At 40.0% G+C, this 18403-nt stretch overlaps 2 pseudogenes; both read right to left on the reverse strand.

Moving 5' to 3' along the window:
• Positions 1-4038: 4038 nt before the first annotated feature.
• LOC118613450 lies at positions 4039-4157 on the reverse strand (annotated as a pseudogene).
• Positions 4158-6521: 2364 nt separating this feature from the next.
• Positions 6522-6640, reverse strand: LOC118613481 (annotated as a pseudogene).
• Positions 6641-18403: the final 11763 nt, after the last annotated feature.

Genomic DNA, 18403 nt, shown 5'->3' on the forward strand with positions numbered 1-18403 from the left:
TTAATTTTAACGTTTGCCAATGAAGTAACATCGCAAGAACAAAAACCTTTGATTGCTAAGTTAAAAATATTCAACAATATTTTATATTCAATAAGTTTTTATACACAATTAACAAAGTCGGCTAATTGTGTTTCTAAGGACTGAAGAGAGTTGAAGTCATAATTGCCGACAGAAGCCACATAAGTCTTTAGGGCAGATATTGACCAAATTGCTATAATTTTTAACACCATTATCTAAGAGCATTCAAGTCCTGCTGTTTGTATTCTATGTTAACGAAGGGTTTTTCTCACCTTAATTTGGTCTTCCAAGTGTATTGTTCTATTAAATGGTGAGCACACTGATTAGCTAACATGAGCATCCCAACTTCCAAAGCAGTTATAACTCTTAGTGTAAATAAATAAAGTAAAACACTGGTTCGTCCCTTTGGGGCGATTAATCCTCCAATGTTCTCCCTTTCTGGGTGCACTAATAAAGCGTGTATATCTCCGACTTGGGGTAACACCCCTACGCCCCGACCTGCATCCACACCCGCCCGAAGCAGCCTGCCAGCTTCCGTCCTTCACGCGGCTACTGCTGGAGAAATGTGAACAGTCTGTGACACTTTTTCTTCTATTTTCTGTCCTTCACCTCCCATTCCCAATTTATATTCTTTCACTACAGGACAAAGTTGTGTGAGTTTATTTTTATAAACCTACAAATTAAATATTGTCCAAGTCTGCAGTGAGACATCTTATGATTCAAATGATCAGAACTGTTTAACTTCATTTGAATTTTATTTGTCAGAAAAAAAGCACTCTCTCAATTAGCTACACTTTAAAAAAGATTGTCACTGTGACAGCTGAGTGGGTAAAGCAGCAATTCAGCAGCAATTGTCTTTTAAGAAAGAAGTATAAAATATTTTATTAGGTAGCTTAGTCATTGTTTAAATTAGAGTTGTAATTATATAACCTTTACTTATTAAATATATCATCATTAATTTTAATCAGACATCTTTGTTATTTGTCTCCTCCTAGAGGGAGAAAGAAATCTAATTACATTTTAATGCACTATTTACATACATATCTGCATAAGACCAGATGAAGTGTTACTCTAATGAAATAGCAATCTTCCTGACATCCTGATAATGAAATGACCCAATATTGATTGACTTTTGATACACAAAGCTGTTGTTGATGCGTGTTTGCATACTGATATGTTAACTTAAATTGCAAGTCACTTTTCTGTTACCACATACTGAGAACAAAGTGTGCTTATGTAAGGTTGTTTTGAATTCAGAATTAAAGCTGTTCCATTTCTCTATTTGAATCAAGACAAAATTCTCATAGATTTAATGAGATAAAACTTAAGTTGGGAAAACATTTAAGTGAAAAATAACATGTTAATAATTTCTGTACTAAGATTACAGATTAATCAGTAGCAATATGCTCATTAAGCAGTCGATTTTTAAAAATATAATTCTTTTTATTATTTTTTAAAATCGAGATGCTATTGGTATATGCCATTATTAGTTCCAGGTGTGCAACATAATGATTCAATATTTGTATAGACTGAGGGATGCTCGGCACAGTAAGTCTAGTTAACATTCATTAATTCTAAAAGAAGTACTCTTATTAAAATTGAGTAAAATGGTTGCATGAAAAGAGACATTTTTTAAAGCTACAATTTAGAGTTTTCTATTGTTGCCGCCACCGTTGCTAATTCCACCAATAAAATAGCTATTCTAACATAGAGAGAGAATTTTCATCATTAATTCAAACTATAAAGATATCCTTTTCTGGGATAAAACAAAAATGATTTGTGGCTGGAGAGAGCACGTGGCTTGTACACACATATAAACACCTGTATCAAAAGTTTAGCTTCAATGTTATCAAATAATATTTGGAATTTTTATTCCCCCATAATCCAGGGTTCGTATCTCCAAACTGGGCGTGGGCCTGATTCTGCACCTGACAGGCTTCCGGCTCCCTGACCCGCGCTGCGCCCCCACCGCACCCCCTTCCCACGCCGCCCCCGACCGCTCCTCACGGAAACTGCCCTTGAGCTTAACCCAGCGTCCTCACAGCCCCGGAAACTGAGATAGGGAGACGATGGCTGAAAATGAGTCGTGGGCGTTATTATTCGGAGAGCAAAGAAAGAACAGTGAGAGTGCCATGATTTGTTTGGGAGGGGACCTGAGACCGCCCCAAACCAAGTTGGAGCTCGCGGAGCTGCGGGGGGGGGGGGGGGCACCCCCGGGGGAGTCCGAGGCCAGAGGTTGGCCGTAGTGAATCCTGCGTTACTGACAGATGTGTGGATGGCGCGAGAGAGCAATTATCGCCGTTATCCGTAAGGACAACGATGAGGTCAGCGACCTGCACCGGCGTCCACCGCTCGCCCAGCGCGGCGCTGAGCGACGTCATTGTCATTCGGTCCAAACCTCGCAGAGGACCGGGAAGGACGCGGCGCCTGGTGACGCGCGCATTTCAGGAACAGAGTGACTTGGGCCTCATCTCAGCCTCACGGCTGACGAAATACTGACCTTAGGCCAGTGTTTGATCCCTTCGCCTCTTTTTTTCATCTGTAACTCTTTAGTCTACTACATAAGTTTATAATAAAGTTAAGTGAATTAATATACAGTCGATCGTTACAAAATAAAAATCCATTAAAACAACGAAAACGAGTGAGCGCCCAATGTGTGTCACGTGCTATTCTAAGGACTTGCGATGCAGCATTAAGCGTGTGAACAGATTCTTGATGGGGAAGATCGCGCTCAGCGAGGGCGGCGCTCAGCGAGGGTGGCGCTCGGCGAGGGTGGCGCTCGGCGAGGGTGGCGCTCGGCGAGGGTGGCGCTCAGTGTGCGCCCTGCTCTTACCGCTGTTCCCGAATTCATTTCCCAGGTGAGGATGCTGAGGTCCGGAGATACTCTGAGTACAAGGAAGTTCGGGGAGAGCCAGAGATTTGAAGTAGTCATGGCAGAAAATAGAGAGGTAAGAAGAATTTGTGGCAATTAAGGAGGAGACCACGGATACGTATTTACAAAATTATCTTTATGGTGACATAGGCCTTCGGTCACTTCGGCCAAAGCCTCGGCGCTGCCCTGGGCGCCTGTCTGCATCTCACAACTCATGTCTCGCCCATCAGCAAATTCTGCTGCTCGTGGTCACAAACACAAGCGTACATGTGTTTACGTATTCCTATGTTCTTAAAAATGTCTAGATTTATCCAGAATAACAGCTTTAGTTTTATGTGTAAAGGGAAAAATACACCAACGAAATAAATCTCTACGGTAACCAGGCCGTTAACGGACAGCACGTCGGGGTCATGTTGGGGTCAAGCTCAGAAGCCGCACACGACGCGGCCGTCTCCGTGTGGGCGCGAAGCAAGCATCCCACGCTTAACACCCCTAAAGCGCGCGGCGGCACCGCCTTCGCCTCTCCTGTCTCTCAGGCCTCGTATCTTTGTCACCAACCGCCACCGGCTCTATGTTCAAAGTGCGTCCAGGTTCTGACCGCATCGCACACGCTGACACTGCGTCGCGGTCCTCGTCGGGAGTGTACGGCGACGCTTCGTAGCTGCTGTCCTTCTCCAGACCCTGACACCTGTTAGTCCACTCTCTACAAAGTAGCCAAGGTCATTCCGCAAGAGCTCACGTCAGACCACGCCCCCTTGGACTGTGGCTCCAAGGCTCGGAGTCCTTCCTCTTACTGGCCAGAGAGAGCCTCTCGGGGTCCGGCGCCACGCGCCCCCAGCTCGCCTCCAGGCTTTCTGCGCTCGTCCCTCCGCCCCGAATGCCCTCTGTAGGCAGGACTCACTCACATCTTTCAGATATTTATCCAATGTGAACCTTTCTCCAAAAATCTTCACCCTCACACATACACATACAATTTCGCTTTATTCTTTATCTTCGGTTCTACTCCCTCTCTGGCTTACACTATTTATCACTGTCTTTATTTATCTATCTATTTATTTATTTACTTATTTAGGCTAGGCAACCCTTGGTTGATCTCACAGATTGCAAGGGCCTTGTCAGCTTACAATCCCTTATTTTTAATTTTTTTACTCCTGCAGCACCTGGTCTTCCTAGGTGGTCTCCCATCCAAGTACTAACCAGGCCTGCCCCTGCTTAGCTTCCGAGATCAGACGGGATCGGGCTTGTTCAGGGCCGCCTGGCCTTGGGCAGCACTGTCTCCTTTTCCCCACTTCGGTCCTGAAGTGCAAGCTCCATGTCGGCAGCGGCTGCCGTCTGCCCGGTGTCTCAGCTTCCGGAGCAGTGCTCTGTCCAGGGCGGGCCTTCGGGGAAATTTTGCAAGATGAATGAAATAACAGTAGTAACGCCTTCCGAAGAACAATAGTCAATATTTATTTACTACTTGTTAGGCGTCAAATATTATAGAGTGCTTTACGCACATGATCTCATTTGCTCAAAAACAATCTGTGAGATAGAAATTAACACTACGCTTGTGTTACCAAGGAAGTCACATTCCAGGGGACAGAGAGGGCGTAGGCATGGCCGTGGGGCAGTTCCCCTGATCTAGATCTGTCTTCTAACACCAGAAACTCGTCCAAGGGATGCCCCAAACTTTGTTGATCTATAAATTAGAATATTTTAATATAGTTCTTGGGACAAGCCATCTGATAGAATTCTATATGTTAATCCCATAAGTAAGCTGGTAGAGTTGAAAAACTATTGAAACTATAATATATTCACTTTATCTTAGCTTCTAACATTAGAGCAAAATTTGTCATTTTGAAAGCACAGAATTCCGCCAAGTTCGGATCTCTTTCTGAGAAACCGTTACCTCATCACCGCTGTCCCCTGAGGGGCGACAGGAGCCCAGGGCACAGCGATGACCTTCACAGCCCTCAGTGTTGTGTTAGGTGATTTATAAAGAATTGGAAGAAATTTATCTGGTTTTAGGATGGATCAAAATCATACTTGACTCACTTTATAGTTTTAAAATGTGTGAGAATTGATAAACCATAATAACTAAAGAAACTATATTATCTGAGGACTTCATATCCTTGTAAACATTTTATTTTCAGATTGTTTTACCTAGGATGTGAGTAGTGTTTATCTCCTCATGAATAAAGTATTTTTCATTACTCAAGAACAGATCTCAAGGTGAGTTAGACACATTATTCCATTTTAAATGGAATTTTGAACTTAAAACTCCTGTCCTCTGCCACGCCTCGTATCTTTGACAGGAAAAGGATAAGCATCAGGAGAGCAGGAGAAGGCAGACTGCGGGGGAAACAGAATACTTGTTTAAAAATAATGATTGAGATCGATGTTGCCTGGCGATGCATCCTTTTTATCTTAAGTTCTACACCTTAGTGATGCCTAATTACCTACTCCTGCCAAGTCACAAAAGATTTGGGGGGGGAGAGAGAGACTGAGGCTGACTGCCCCCCACATAAGGGAGAAGTTGTATTTAAACAAGCAAAAAAAAAAAAAAAAAAAAGGCAATAAATCATTGAACCCAAATGGAACATTGTCCTTTATAATTCAATCTAACTGTATCTATTAATGCTCTTGAGGAGTTAAAAGTCTTTGGCAAGCATGTATTAATTTCTAAATGGTCCTGCTCAAATTTGTAATATTCTTTAAAGATAAACACTATAAAATGGACATTCTAAGCTCTCTGCTCGGTGTGCCGCGCCTTACTTTTCAGATATTGCTGTGTGTAACATAAGAGATGAGACATCGGATCTTACATTACACGTGATAAACCCGCGGGTATGCTCGCCATGGTTTGTTCCTCTTCCTTCCAAAACTAAGCGCGAGGTTTTAGTTTGCTGCTTGGCTTTGACATACAGATCTTCTAGTTCTTTATAAACATTAACAAGTACTGTTGACTAAATGAATATTCTCAGAAGTTTTATCACTCTTCATCGGTCATTTGAAAGCTAATAGTATTGCTAACTCAATATCCGAAAAGGGAAATCTAACTAGTCAAAATTCTGAAGTGTTCTATTGTCTAATTTATGTGTACTGAATGTAATTTCATTAAGTGACCCTCACACTTCTGGAAACCTCTTCTTTTCCATAGTGTGATAGTCGTTATTATCCTCACAGATTCAGTGTTCTAACACTCAATTTCATTACTAAGATCAGTCTATTTTATCATTTTTATTGCTCTTTCTACAGTATAAATTATTTTAAAAAATTGGACAAATTTTATTTTTCTGTTATTAACATTAAGATAATTATATCTAAGCGTTTTGTGTTTGGTAAGAAAAACTTTGATAATCACTTTTCAATTACTTCTATTATAATTCAAAACTTTTTATCTGCTGCTTAAGTCAATTTTCTTAATTTATATTTATTTTATTTTATTATGATATACAAGTTAACTAGCTTAGAGATAGTTTTGTCCTAATTAAAAGTTTTATCATCTTCCTGTAAACTGATAGTTTCTTTGTATAATGTCTTATTTGTTTCTTTTTTATTTTATTACTCATATTTATGTAAGTAAACTATGTGAAGAAATTATTACCAATTCATTTTTTAATTAATTATTTTCTTATTTTTCTTTATTTGATACCTATAGCGCCCAGTCTTCCTAGGTGGTCTCCCATCCAAGTACTAACCAGTCCTGACCCTGCTCGGCTTCCAAGATCAGACGAGATTGGGCATGTTCGGGGCAGCATGGTCATAGACTAGTTTCTTATTTTTTGTTTATTTCTTTTGCCTTTTCAAATTTTCTTTTAGAATATTGGCTAACAACTGGGCTGAAGAATCAGAGACACTTGAGTTCAAATCATACCCTAATAACTCGGTGATCATTGACATCAAGAAAGGAAGAAAGAAAGAAAAAGCTTTCTGACCCTTATTAAAAGCTATGTTATAATGCTACCTTCTGATAGGGGAGTAATGAAAATTAACTGAGGTTTGCAAGCAAAGCACTTCAATTAGTGCCTTGAACTTGAAGTTTTAAATGTTGGTTACAATAACTTTTAATATAATGAGTGCATTTGCCTTATTCAGCTAGTCTATATTTTAGGGGGAAGGGGGTTCCATGAATATGTAAGAATAAAGAAATCAAGTATTGAATTTGCCTCAGGTGTGCCTTGGTCTGTATTTTATTACAGTTAATATATGAGCTTCCATTATTTTTAGCAGTCTTTAATATTAATAATTTTTCCATGAATTATTGTTTTAATGTTTTGAAAATTAATTTTTTAATTATATATTTGCTTTGTTTTGATTTGACTTAACACATTGGTAATAATTTCTTTATTTTATTTTTTGCCTGAAAATTTGACCTATTTGTTTCTAAGTTATTTCTTTAAATAACGTTTCCTTTGTTGACTTGTAAATGCTACTTCATAAGTATGTAATGGAAATTTGAAAAATAATATATATTCTCTATAAGGTACAATGTTCAATTTTAGAACCTTTTATTTATATAATTCACATCTTACTAGTTACTTTTCCAACTTTATTGTAATTGTGGTGAATACTATCACTATGTTTTTATATATATTTATTTACTTCAGATATTTTAGTAAATTTATGAAAAATAAATTGGCAAGTTAAATTTATTCCTAATGCCTTCACTTCTCCATTCATTCACTCATTTATTTGTTCATCTGTTCAAGAAATTATTATTATTACGGTTAGGCATTTGCTGGATATTAGAAAAACAAGCGAGAACTAAATTAGGAGTGCATTGGGTCTGCTTGAGTGTCGAGCCCATCTCCACTCATGACCTGAAATCGAGAGGAGGGTTTCTGAGTGACCCCAGCCGGAACATGCATGAGGTCACTCAGAGCTTTGCAGCTGCGTGCAAGGCCTCGGATAACCGCAAAAGTGCCATCGCATTGATTTTGAGGTTACGAGTAAACTTTAATGAGTAGACAAATTCACAAATGTTGACTCTGTGATTGATAATTGATGACATTTGTGTGTACTGTGAATCTCGTCCTCTGTCAAATAAATATGCCTGCTTCATGCTGCTACAAAATGGTCTAGTAACAAACTATTTCAATTTAAATTTTGATCTTACTATAAAGTAAAATAAAATAAGGAAAGATAAGCTTAAACAATTCTGTATCCATTTCTCTAGATGATGAAGATTTACCAAAGAGAGGGAATAAATATTTATTTCTGAAATGCTAAACTCTGAAATGATTTCAGCTATGCACTACTTATCCTATAAAATCACTGACTGTGAGCCAATCCTTAGACTCTTCTAAAGTGTCTCTGCTGTGGCTGAAATCCCCCACGGAAAGCAGGACAGCAGAGAGCTCCTGTCTTTGTTTGGTTTCTGTGGCACGACCCAAGCCTCAGCGTCCCCGGGTCTCCGGGTCTCCTCTCTGCCCTGGAGTTCTCCCACTTCTCCTAGGTCCGTCCCCCCACCCCTACTTTCAACGTATACCTCTCTCTGTTTCTTCTTCTGTCTTTAAACTCCATAGACCTTTGATAGGTAACATAAAATATGTCAAGCGCCTTGACTAAAAATTATCTGAACCAAGTAACATGCAATTTATACCTCAAATTCCACACCAAAATAAAACAAAAGAAGAAGAAGAAAAAAAAAAGGCCTAAGATAATAAATTCATGAGATTCATAGAGTTTTGGCGACAATCGACTCGCCCTCAGTTTCAGTCCTGAAACAAGTTTCCTTTTCATTCAACCCCTTTTCACTGTATCCTAGAGCAAGGCGTGTTTCCCAGGAAATCTGTCAGCTGCCTTCCCAATTCGTTCTGCCTTTCAGATGCAGTGGCATGAGCTTGAAAGATAAAAAGGAAAATTCAGAGATATTTCCTCTCTGTCTCTTCTTCCTCTCCCTCCCTCTTTCGCCTTTAGATAACACGCCGTCCAGGCGGGTGTCTAGATCCCGGCTTCCTAGAATGGACTCCCTGGACGGTTCGCATTCCCTTTGGCGACCCTGTCCCCTAGGGTTTGGTGATGGCATGCATCTCTTTTTGTTCCCTCAGTTAAGGGACACGGGCTCCCCCACTACCCAGAAGAGCTTTCCTGTAACACCTCTCTAACGGAAATGGCATAAAGCGAAGAAGCAAGTACCATTAATTTCTATAGAAAAGCTGTTGAGTTTTGGGAAGTGACCTAAAATTCAACATAAGCACAATGGCGTGAAGACTTTCCTTCGTTCAGACTGAACAAGCTGGATGTCTCTGGGGACCTTGCTGAGATGTCCAGTGGGAGAAGCTGACGTCATCCGCGCAGAACCGCCCGGAGGCGGCTGCGGAGGGACTGGCCCTCGCGGACGCGTCTCCGAGGTGACCGGGGGACGCACCGCAGCGGCGTTCGGGCGCTTTCCGGGCTGCGGGCCGGCCCAGTGTGCGCGTGTGTGCGCATGGGTGTCCCTCTGTGCGCGTGGCCGACGAACCCCTCAAAGCCGGCGGCTGAGCGTGGAATTATAACTAACCCTTCGCAGGACTGTCGTTGGCCTCGCCCCGGCCACAAGGCCTTTGAAGGATCCTCAAAAGCGCTTTACAAGAGACGCAGGATTTTATTTCAACGCACAGACGGCCCGATGCCAGATTATAACTTCAAGGGCAAGAGACACCACCTGTCCTAACCTGAACTTCTTTCTGAACCTGAGCTGAGAGGGGAGAAAAGTTGTGAAAAGGCGTGACAGAATAATGCTGTGATATGATACTCTGCTCAATTTTTAGTGCCTAGATTAAGAGGTTATGCATAAATATTTGGAAGTGACCCCAAATGCTATGCGGTCTGGGATCCTCTGCTTTCCAGAGACCGTTATTTGGTAGAAAAATAAAGTTAATTATTTTGTTTCCACTTTTATGTTCAATTACCACTGTGGTGTATAACACCCAAACCTACATTATGGAAGTGTTTGCATCATGATTCGATAGCTACTTAATATTATATTGTATAAAGACATGAATAATCTTTTAACTAATGCCCTTTGATAGTCATTTTGTGTTATTTCAATGTTATTACTAAAAACTAGAAAACTTGTACTAATTCTCTTGTGGTCACATTACATATGAGAGTGTGTAAGAGTATCTGTCCCCATAAGCCCTCAAGAATACAAAGTATTATCAATTTTGTCATTTGAAAACTATTAATTGAATGAAACTTTGCCAATCTACTAGGTTAAATAATTAAGTTGCATTTCTTTGCTGTAATTTTAACTTTTTAAATTTTAGTTACTTACAGTACATCATATAATAATATATGTCATATAATAATTGCATATATTGACCTTTTTGAATTTCCAGTGTAATAACTTGTAAGGTCTTTTGTATTTTAAATGAATTGATCTCATAAGAGCATTTATGTTGTAAATACTCCAGTTTGTCATTCGGTGTTAATTTTGTCTTTCTGGTGAATTTCTGTGGTGCCGCATCTGTCACCTTAATGGCTCTGGCTGTGGTAGAGGCTTCGTCTGTGTAGAAAGATTTGCTCTATTGTGATTATAAAAATAAGTTTTTAATTATTTTACTGTTCATATAGCGAATCTATCTAAAATGTATATTGTGCATTCTGAGCTAGGATAAATGCTCTATCTCATTCCTGATGAATATTTCACTCATTTAAGGAAAAATATGTTCTCTCCACAACGTTAAAACATATCTCAGTTACTAGAGATATTGATGGTTCTATTTTCTTTTGAGTTGTTGCCTCTCCCATATTTGATGTTTTGTTATTTTTATTTCTATTTATTTAGAATATACTTTATTTTATTTATTTATTTTGAATATCTGAGCAATTTAGAGAAAAGGGCTAAATATAACTGTAAGATTTTGGGGGTATACAACTATATTTTGCACTTAAGTTCCACAAATGAACATCGAATCATGGAACAGATTCACCTACCATGTTATATGCAAAGGGTACTGATGACATAGTAGAGAAAATTGATGAATAAACAAAGCTTGCTTGGCTGACAATTAAACATATACAATTCTACCAATAGAAATACAATATTCAGAATAACAAAGATGGTTGGTCTTTTAACTTTATGCAGTTTCTGCCATAACTAAAATGTACATCTGTGGTGAGTTCTGAGGGTCACGAGGCCCATTCTATAGGCCTTTAGACAAATTGCCCAATAGTGAGAAAACTGCACAATATATCGTATGGGAGTTATGAAAAGCCAACTAAGATCTGTGATTTGTATAGGTGATTACAACAGAAGTTTCACATGTTAATGGGGAAAAATTTATATTCACGCCGAGTGAATTGCTTTGGCCCGCTGCACATTTGAAGAAATTTCTAGGCAAGGAGGCATGGCCTTCCGCTCCCTCCATCAACGTAGGCTCTGCTGAGAGTCAGACAGACAGAAGGTAAAAAGCCCGAATGTGTCTTATCAGAGCATTTATCCGTCGATGCTTTCACTGTCAGACTGCGCTGGAAGGCTGGAACGCTGAGCCTGGCAGCTTGCTCCAGGTCTGCAGCTTGCTTCGTTTGTGGTCCTTTCTCTGAAATGAGATGTCTTATTTCCAAAGTTAACCCCAGCAGGGCTCTGTTAGGTGACAAACGGAACGACCCCCTAACCCAACGCCTTAGGAGTTTTCTTTGCATGGCTCAGTCCTGTGTTTTTCTGAAGGATGGGATTTCGAAAGACATTACTGCCAGAAATACGTGGGACATGGGGGCTGGCGGCCTGTTCTGAGATGCAGCTGCGCTTTGGGATCAGTTACAGATCGAGAGAGAGTCACGTGAGCCGAAAGTGGCACCAGCAGAGCGAGCGCCCCCCTGCTGTCTGTCCTGCGCCCCCGCAGGCGGAAGGAAAACGCGGTAGGAACGCATGAAGCCGAGGTACAGACTAAACGATCACGTTAGAGTGAAAGCGCTGCGTGTTTCCTCACTTTCCCGTGAAATTTGGCCGCTGTACTCCTTTGCTTCTTGGGATGTACAGCCGCTTGTCTGTGTAACAGGAGTCGGCTTACTTATTTTGGTAAAGCCATGGGTTTTTTGGGTTTTTTTTTGATGTCATACAGATGATAACTTGAAATTTTTCCGAGTAACCTGTGGCTCTGACAAAGCCAGGACTAGTGGGTAGAAATTATAAAAACAAACTAACAAGACAGTTCCAACGATTAGATTGTCTTACGGAGTCACCTCGCCCGGTACTGCCTCTGTCTTGATCGGCTCTCCAGGGCCTTCTCTGTAGGGCTTACGTTCCTAGCAAAAGCCAAACTATGAACATCGTTGAGAAAGATAGAATTTAGTTACCCATTTAGTGAAGGATTGATATCGGGTAATTTCCAAGAGCGGGATTTGATGATGTGACGACTCACAGTTTAAGTTGTTCGAAAGGAGAAGCAGCCGGTACGGAGAAGCAAAATGCGTTAGCAGGGGAGAGGCTGGGTCGCAGTCACGTCGTCGCTTAGGGCTGGTCCAAACTGAATCAAGACTTTTAACCTAACTTAATGTTCTGTGTTAAAAGTTTTAGGGCACTTTCTAACGCATCAACTTTGACTCGATTTTTTCATTCTGACATCCCAGGAGAAAAAGCCGTTTAGGCAAGTTCTCACAGTAGAACGATACACTTTGTAAAGCGAAAATGCAGGAGACTGGATTATTAATATGTTACCCATCAATATCTATTTGGCAATAAAAATGTATTAGTAATGTATTTGAAACCCCAGAGGAATAAAATATCCCATAATATCCTCTGATGCTGAAATAAATGTGGCTAGATAGATATTACATCTGGAGAAACGAGTTATGTGGAAGAGAGCATTTTCTCTCTCAAACACAGGGCCAGGTCTGTTTTCTTACCTGTATAACGTATGTCACAAATGGAAAGCGACAGCTCTATTAAAACCGTCAAAGGTACGGGTGAAATTTATTTGCCAGTTTGTTTCGTATGCAACTGTTCTTCATTTGCTGGACAATTCATTTAATCTGACAGCTCTAATTTTACAGAATTGCTCTTTCAAGACTTGTATTTCAGGCTGCTCTTTATATCAACATTTGATAACCTTTTTCATATTTCCTCCACTCACCATCTAGACATAACCCTCCTGAAAACGACCCGTGTATTTTATTGTTAGTGTCACTGCTGTCATTGTCCATATGCAGAAAAGGTTAGGATACAGTCTCTGTGGTGAACTTTCCAGCAGCGAGCATTTCAAGGGGAAAGTTCATGAATTAACATTGTCCAGAACACTGATAAAGCCCTAAACAAGCACGGAGCATCTTCCTTAGTTGATGAAGTCTGTCATATGCAGCAAAATGAGTAAAAAAATCAGCCTCTTTCTCTGTGTAAGAAGGGATGTAGCAGAATTATGTTAGTCTTCTGGCACAAGTGGTAACTGAATATGACCAGTTGCTTGCAAACATACTCTTTGTAAAACATTACAGAAAAGGATTATTCTTCACTTCTCTCCGTACATACTCTGTCAAGTCTTTATCCTGTGAATGTCCAAGTTCATAGTCTTCGGTTTTTATTTTTGTATTTTATCTCGTCTTTCCTCTTTGTATATTTAATTTATATAAAATTCTAAATATTTATTTCAAGTTTCTCTTCTTCCTGAACTGGTGAACTTTAGATAATATTGTTTTTTTCTGCGTAACTTACTCTCATATTCAGTTTTATGCGTTTTTGCTAAATCCTTGTTCCGAAGTGTTGACCACGAAGACACAGGTAATTTGGACAGAGAACTAAAGTGGCACGTGCATTTTATTTTCTGATTAGTTTTATATCAGAATGAGAAAGACCCATCGGTGTGCGGGACCCAGCCATTTAATTCTCTTCACATACGAGTATATTCACACCACTTTCTTTCTGGGCCAGGCCTGCTGAGCTCTCCAGGACAGAGGCGACTGCTTCATCCTTCCTGCCCTGTTTCCAGGAAGCGTTTTCCTGGCTGGCATGTTTGCAGGGCCCTGTGATGTTGGCTCAGTTTTATTTACTCCGCCCAGGGCCATAGTGCAGAAGCCAATAAGAGCAGCAAGATGCCAAGCCTGAGCCGAAGCCCTCGCTCCACCTTCACAGACTTAATTTGTCCCACAACCTGTGAGGGTGCTACTCTCTCTCAGCGTTTCCAGCTTTGTTCTTCAAAGTTGTTTGGCATTTCAGGCTTCTTTGCAAGTTCACATAAATTTTACAATCAACTTGTAAGGGTTTTTGTTTGTTTGTTTTTTGTTGCAAAAAAAAATAATGCCTGCTGGAATATGTGGCTGAATTTGTACTGAATCTATGAACTGATTCGGGGAAAGGAGACTTCTTACTTAAGTTTTCTTAACATATCACAGCGGTGTTTGTTGCTTTTAAGATGCAGGTCTGCCACACCATTGTATCACGTTTATTCTTAAAATGCTAAGATCCACTTCCATTTTTATTACTAATATATAGAAATATAATTGAGTTTTGCATATAGATCTTGTATTCTGCTACCTTGCCAAACATTTATTAGTTCAGGTAGCTTTTTTATAGATTTTGAGTTTCTACGTAGACCAGGAATCTGCAATATTTTTTTTGATAGAGGCATATCAGAAATATTAGACTTTGTTAGGTCTCTGTTACGATGACTGAATTCTTCCATCGTAAGGTAAAAGCAGTCAGGAAGAACCTGTAAACAAATGAGTGTAGTTGTGTTGAATATTAAGCAAACCATGCATTCCTGGGATAAATTCCAGGAATCATCTGGTCGTGAAGTGGGATCGTGTGTCTGAATTGTTGGAATTCTCTTGCTCAGCTCTTGTTCAGAATTTTGTTCTGGCATGAATGTCGTTGAGAGACGTCAATCTGTAGTTCTCTTTTCTTCAAACAGCTTTGTCTCGTTTTAATACCAGAGTAATGTTACTATCATAGAAGCAGTTAGGAATTATTTCCCCTCTCCAATTTTTTTGTGTAGAAAAGAATTTTGTGCAGAATTTTTATTATCTTCTTGAGATGGTTGCTAGAATTCATCAGTGAAGATATCTGGGCCTTAAGTGTTCTTTGTGGGAAGATTTTTACCTATCAAATTCAAGACCTTTAATAAATGTAAAGCTACTCAAAATATCTACTTCTTCTTTTTTTGCATTCATCAATTTATATACTTTTATTAAAAGTAAATATAAATATATGTATAAGTGCATATATTTGTATATGTGTATATGTGTATACTTACATATGTATGTGTATATATGTATTTTATGTTGTTTTTTGTTTTTTTAAATTTTTATATTTTTATTTTTAATTATAGGTGACATACAATGTTATATTAATTTCAGGCATACGACGCAGTGATTAGACGCCATGTGGTTATTACAATTCTTCTGACTATATTTTCCGTGCTATGCTCTGCCTTCCTATGACCATTTTGTAACTACTGATTTGTACCTCTTAATCCCTTCTCCCCTGCACCCATTCTCCAACTCCCCTGATCTGAGAACCATCAAAATGTTCTCTGTATCTATAAACTTGTTTCTGTTGTTTGTCTGTTTATCATGTTCTCTAGATTCCAATTATGCATTTGTCATTCTCATTTTGACTTACTCCACTCAGCCCAACACCCTTTACGTCCACCTGCTTTGTTGCAGATGGTAAGATTTCATTCTTTTTCATGGCTGAGTTATATTCCATTGCATATATGTACCACCTCTTCTTTATCCATTCATCAATTGATGGACATCCAGGATGCCTCTATGCCTCTATATTTTGGTTACTGTAAATAATGCTGCAATAAACATATGGATTCACATATCCTTTCAAAGTAGTGTTTTGAGTTTCTACAAATAAATACCAGAATTAGGATTCCTGGGTCCGTCTTTGTCTCTTGTTATAGCCTTTGTTCTAAAGTCTATTTTGTTTTCTATAAATATTGCTACCCCAGCTTTCTTTTGCTTGTTTCCATTTTCATGAAACATCTTTTTTTATCCTTTTATTTTCAATCTGTGTATGTCTTTCAATCTGCAGCGAATTCTTACAGGCAGCATATATAAACATCCTGTTTTCTTATCCATTCGGCCACCCTATTTTTGATTGGAGCATTTAATCCATTTGCATTGAAAGAAATTGTTGCTAGATATGTAGTAATTACCATTTTATTATTGATATGTTTTTTCTTTTTTTCTTAAAGAAGCCCCTCTAATATTTCCTATAATACTGGCTTGGTGGTGAACTCCTATAGCTTTTTTCTTGTCTAGGAAGCTCTTTATCTATCCTTCCGTTATAAATGATAGCTTTGCTGAGTAGGTAATCTTGGTTGTAGGTCTTTTTCATCATTTCGAATACTTTACACCGATCCCTTCTGCAAAGTTTCTGCTGAGAAATCAGTTGACAGTCTTATGATAGGTCACTTGAAGGTAACTTAATGCTTTTCTCTTGCAGCTTTTAAGATTCTTTGCCTTTAACACTTGTCCTTTGAATTATGATGGGTCTCAATGTGGGCCTCTTTGGGTTCATCTTGTTTGAAACTTGCTGCAGTTCTTGGGCTTGTATGTCTATTTCCTTCACCAGGTTAGGAAATTTTTTCATCATTTTTTCTTCAAATAGTTTTTTAATTCTTTGCCGTTTCTCTTCTCCTTCTGGTACTCCTGTGATATAAATGATGATACACTTGATGTTTTTCCTTAAACCATCCTCATTTTTGTTTGTTTGTTTTTGTTTTTTATTCTTTTCTTGTTGCTCTTCTGATTGGGTGTTGTCTGCTACCCTATCTTTTAAATCTCTGATGCGATCCTCTGCTTCATCTATTATATAGTTAATCCCTCCTAAGGTATTCTTCATTTCCGTTTTTGTAGTCTTTATTTCTGACTGATTCTTTTTTATGTCTTCTATTTCCGCATTTTGTTTTCTATCTTCTTGTTAAAAGTTATCACTGAGTTAATCTTCTCTACCCCTAAGTTCATTGAATATCCTTACAACCAGTATTTTGAATTCAGCATCTGGTAGATAGCATGTTTCCATTTTATTTAGTTCTTTTTCTGAAGTCTTGTTCTGTTCTTTTATTTGAGACATGTTTCTTGTCTCTCCATTTTGGCTGCCTACTTGTGTTTGTTTTTATGTATTAGGTAGGACTGCTATGTCTCCCAGTCTTAGTAGAGTGGCTTTATGTAGTAGTGTGCTACGTAGTGGGGCCCAGCGGCACAGTTTTCCCTGGTCACCTGAGTTGGGTGCTTCAGGTGTATCCCTCGTATGGGTTGTGTATGACCTCCTGTTGTAGCTGAGCCTTGGTTACTGTTTGGTCATTGATGGGGGGAATTACCCATATAGACAATTAGTTGTAATGACTGGCCATGGCCAGTGGAGGAGCTCTTGTGCAGGGGTTGACCATACAGAGCAGGACTCACAAGGCTCTCCTGCCTGCCCCATCTGCTTTTGAGTTTGTCATCCTCAGCTATGACCCCAGATAGTGCTCCAGCTCAGACTGAAGCCAGCCATCAGGCTTGCAGGGGACCTCCTAGGAGGGGTTCTGCCATCAAGCAAGTTCAGCTGCAGCCTGTGTCCTGCTTGGGGCCACCTGGTATGAGCCACCAAGCAACCCGCAGATGACCGTCACCCACGCTGGGCTTGGAAGTGCTTCAAGAGGCTAAGCTGCAAACTGAGGCCAGCTGCTGCTACTGCTGGGCTTAAGGCTGCTCGGCAGGAGCTACAGGTCACGTGGAGGCTAGATGCTTCTTGTTTAGGTTTTGTGAAACTTTGAGAGATTTTAGGAAAGTCCACAGTATGTGCCAAGATAGTTCATTTGTATGGAAAAGATACTGGAAGCAGATTTGGTTGGTCACAAGTTGGGAGGGGGAGGTTCTCAGGTATTCACCTGTGTGGGGCGACCAATGTTAGCTATGTTGATAGAGAGTCAGAGATGGCAGCTTCCTGGGTCTGCAAACTGGGTGAGCATGAGCTCAACAAGGGAAGAGTGCCCTCTGCCAGAACTTCTCTCTGGGAGGAAGCTGTCCTTCCAGCCCTCATCCTGAAGACAGACAAACGGTTCCTCCCCATGCATACCTGGCACCTTTCAAACAGCTGCCCCAGCACTGGAGTTCGGAGGAAGTGAGTCCATCAGCAGGAAGTTCATGTGTGGGCCTTTTAAGAAGATTTCCTGCATCTCCAGTTAATCTCCGTCTCACTCACCACCATCTCTGCTAGTTTTCAGAGCCAGAAATTGTGGGGACTTCTCTTCCTGGCACTGGAGCCCTGGGCTAGAGAGCCCGATATGGGACCAGGATCCCTCACTCTTCTGCAGCTGAGATATTTCTCCTGATTCTTCCGTGTCTTCGCTCCTCCTACCAGTCTCTGTGTGTCCCTAGTTTGTAAGATTTTTATTCAGCTAGACTTCAGGAGACTGAATGATAGCTATTCTGTAGTTTGGTTGTAGTTTTAATATTGCTGTGAGAGGAGGTGAGCACAGTGTTTACCTACTCAGCCATCTTGACTGGAATTCCTTTTATTTTTTTCCCTCATAAACTTTGATAGTTTGTTTATTTTGAAGAATTTGGCCATTTTGGTCACATTTTAAAATTTAATGGGATAAATTATTCTTAATATTC

Source organism: Rousettus aegyptiacus, unplaced genomic scaffold (genome assembly GCF_014176215.1).
Source record: "Rousettus aegyptiacus isolate mRouAeg1 unplaced genomic scaffold, mRouAeg1.p scaffold_m13_p_18, whole genome shotgun sequence".
Taxonomy (NCBI): domain Eukaryota; kingdom Metazoa; phylum Chordata; class Mammalia; order Chiroptera; family Pteropodidae; genus Rousettus; species Rousettus aegyptiacus.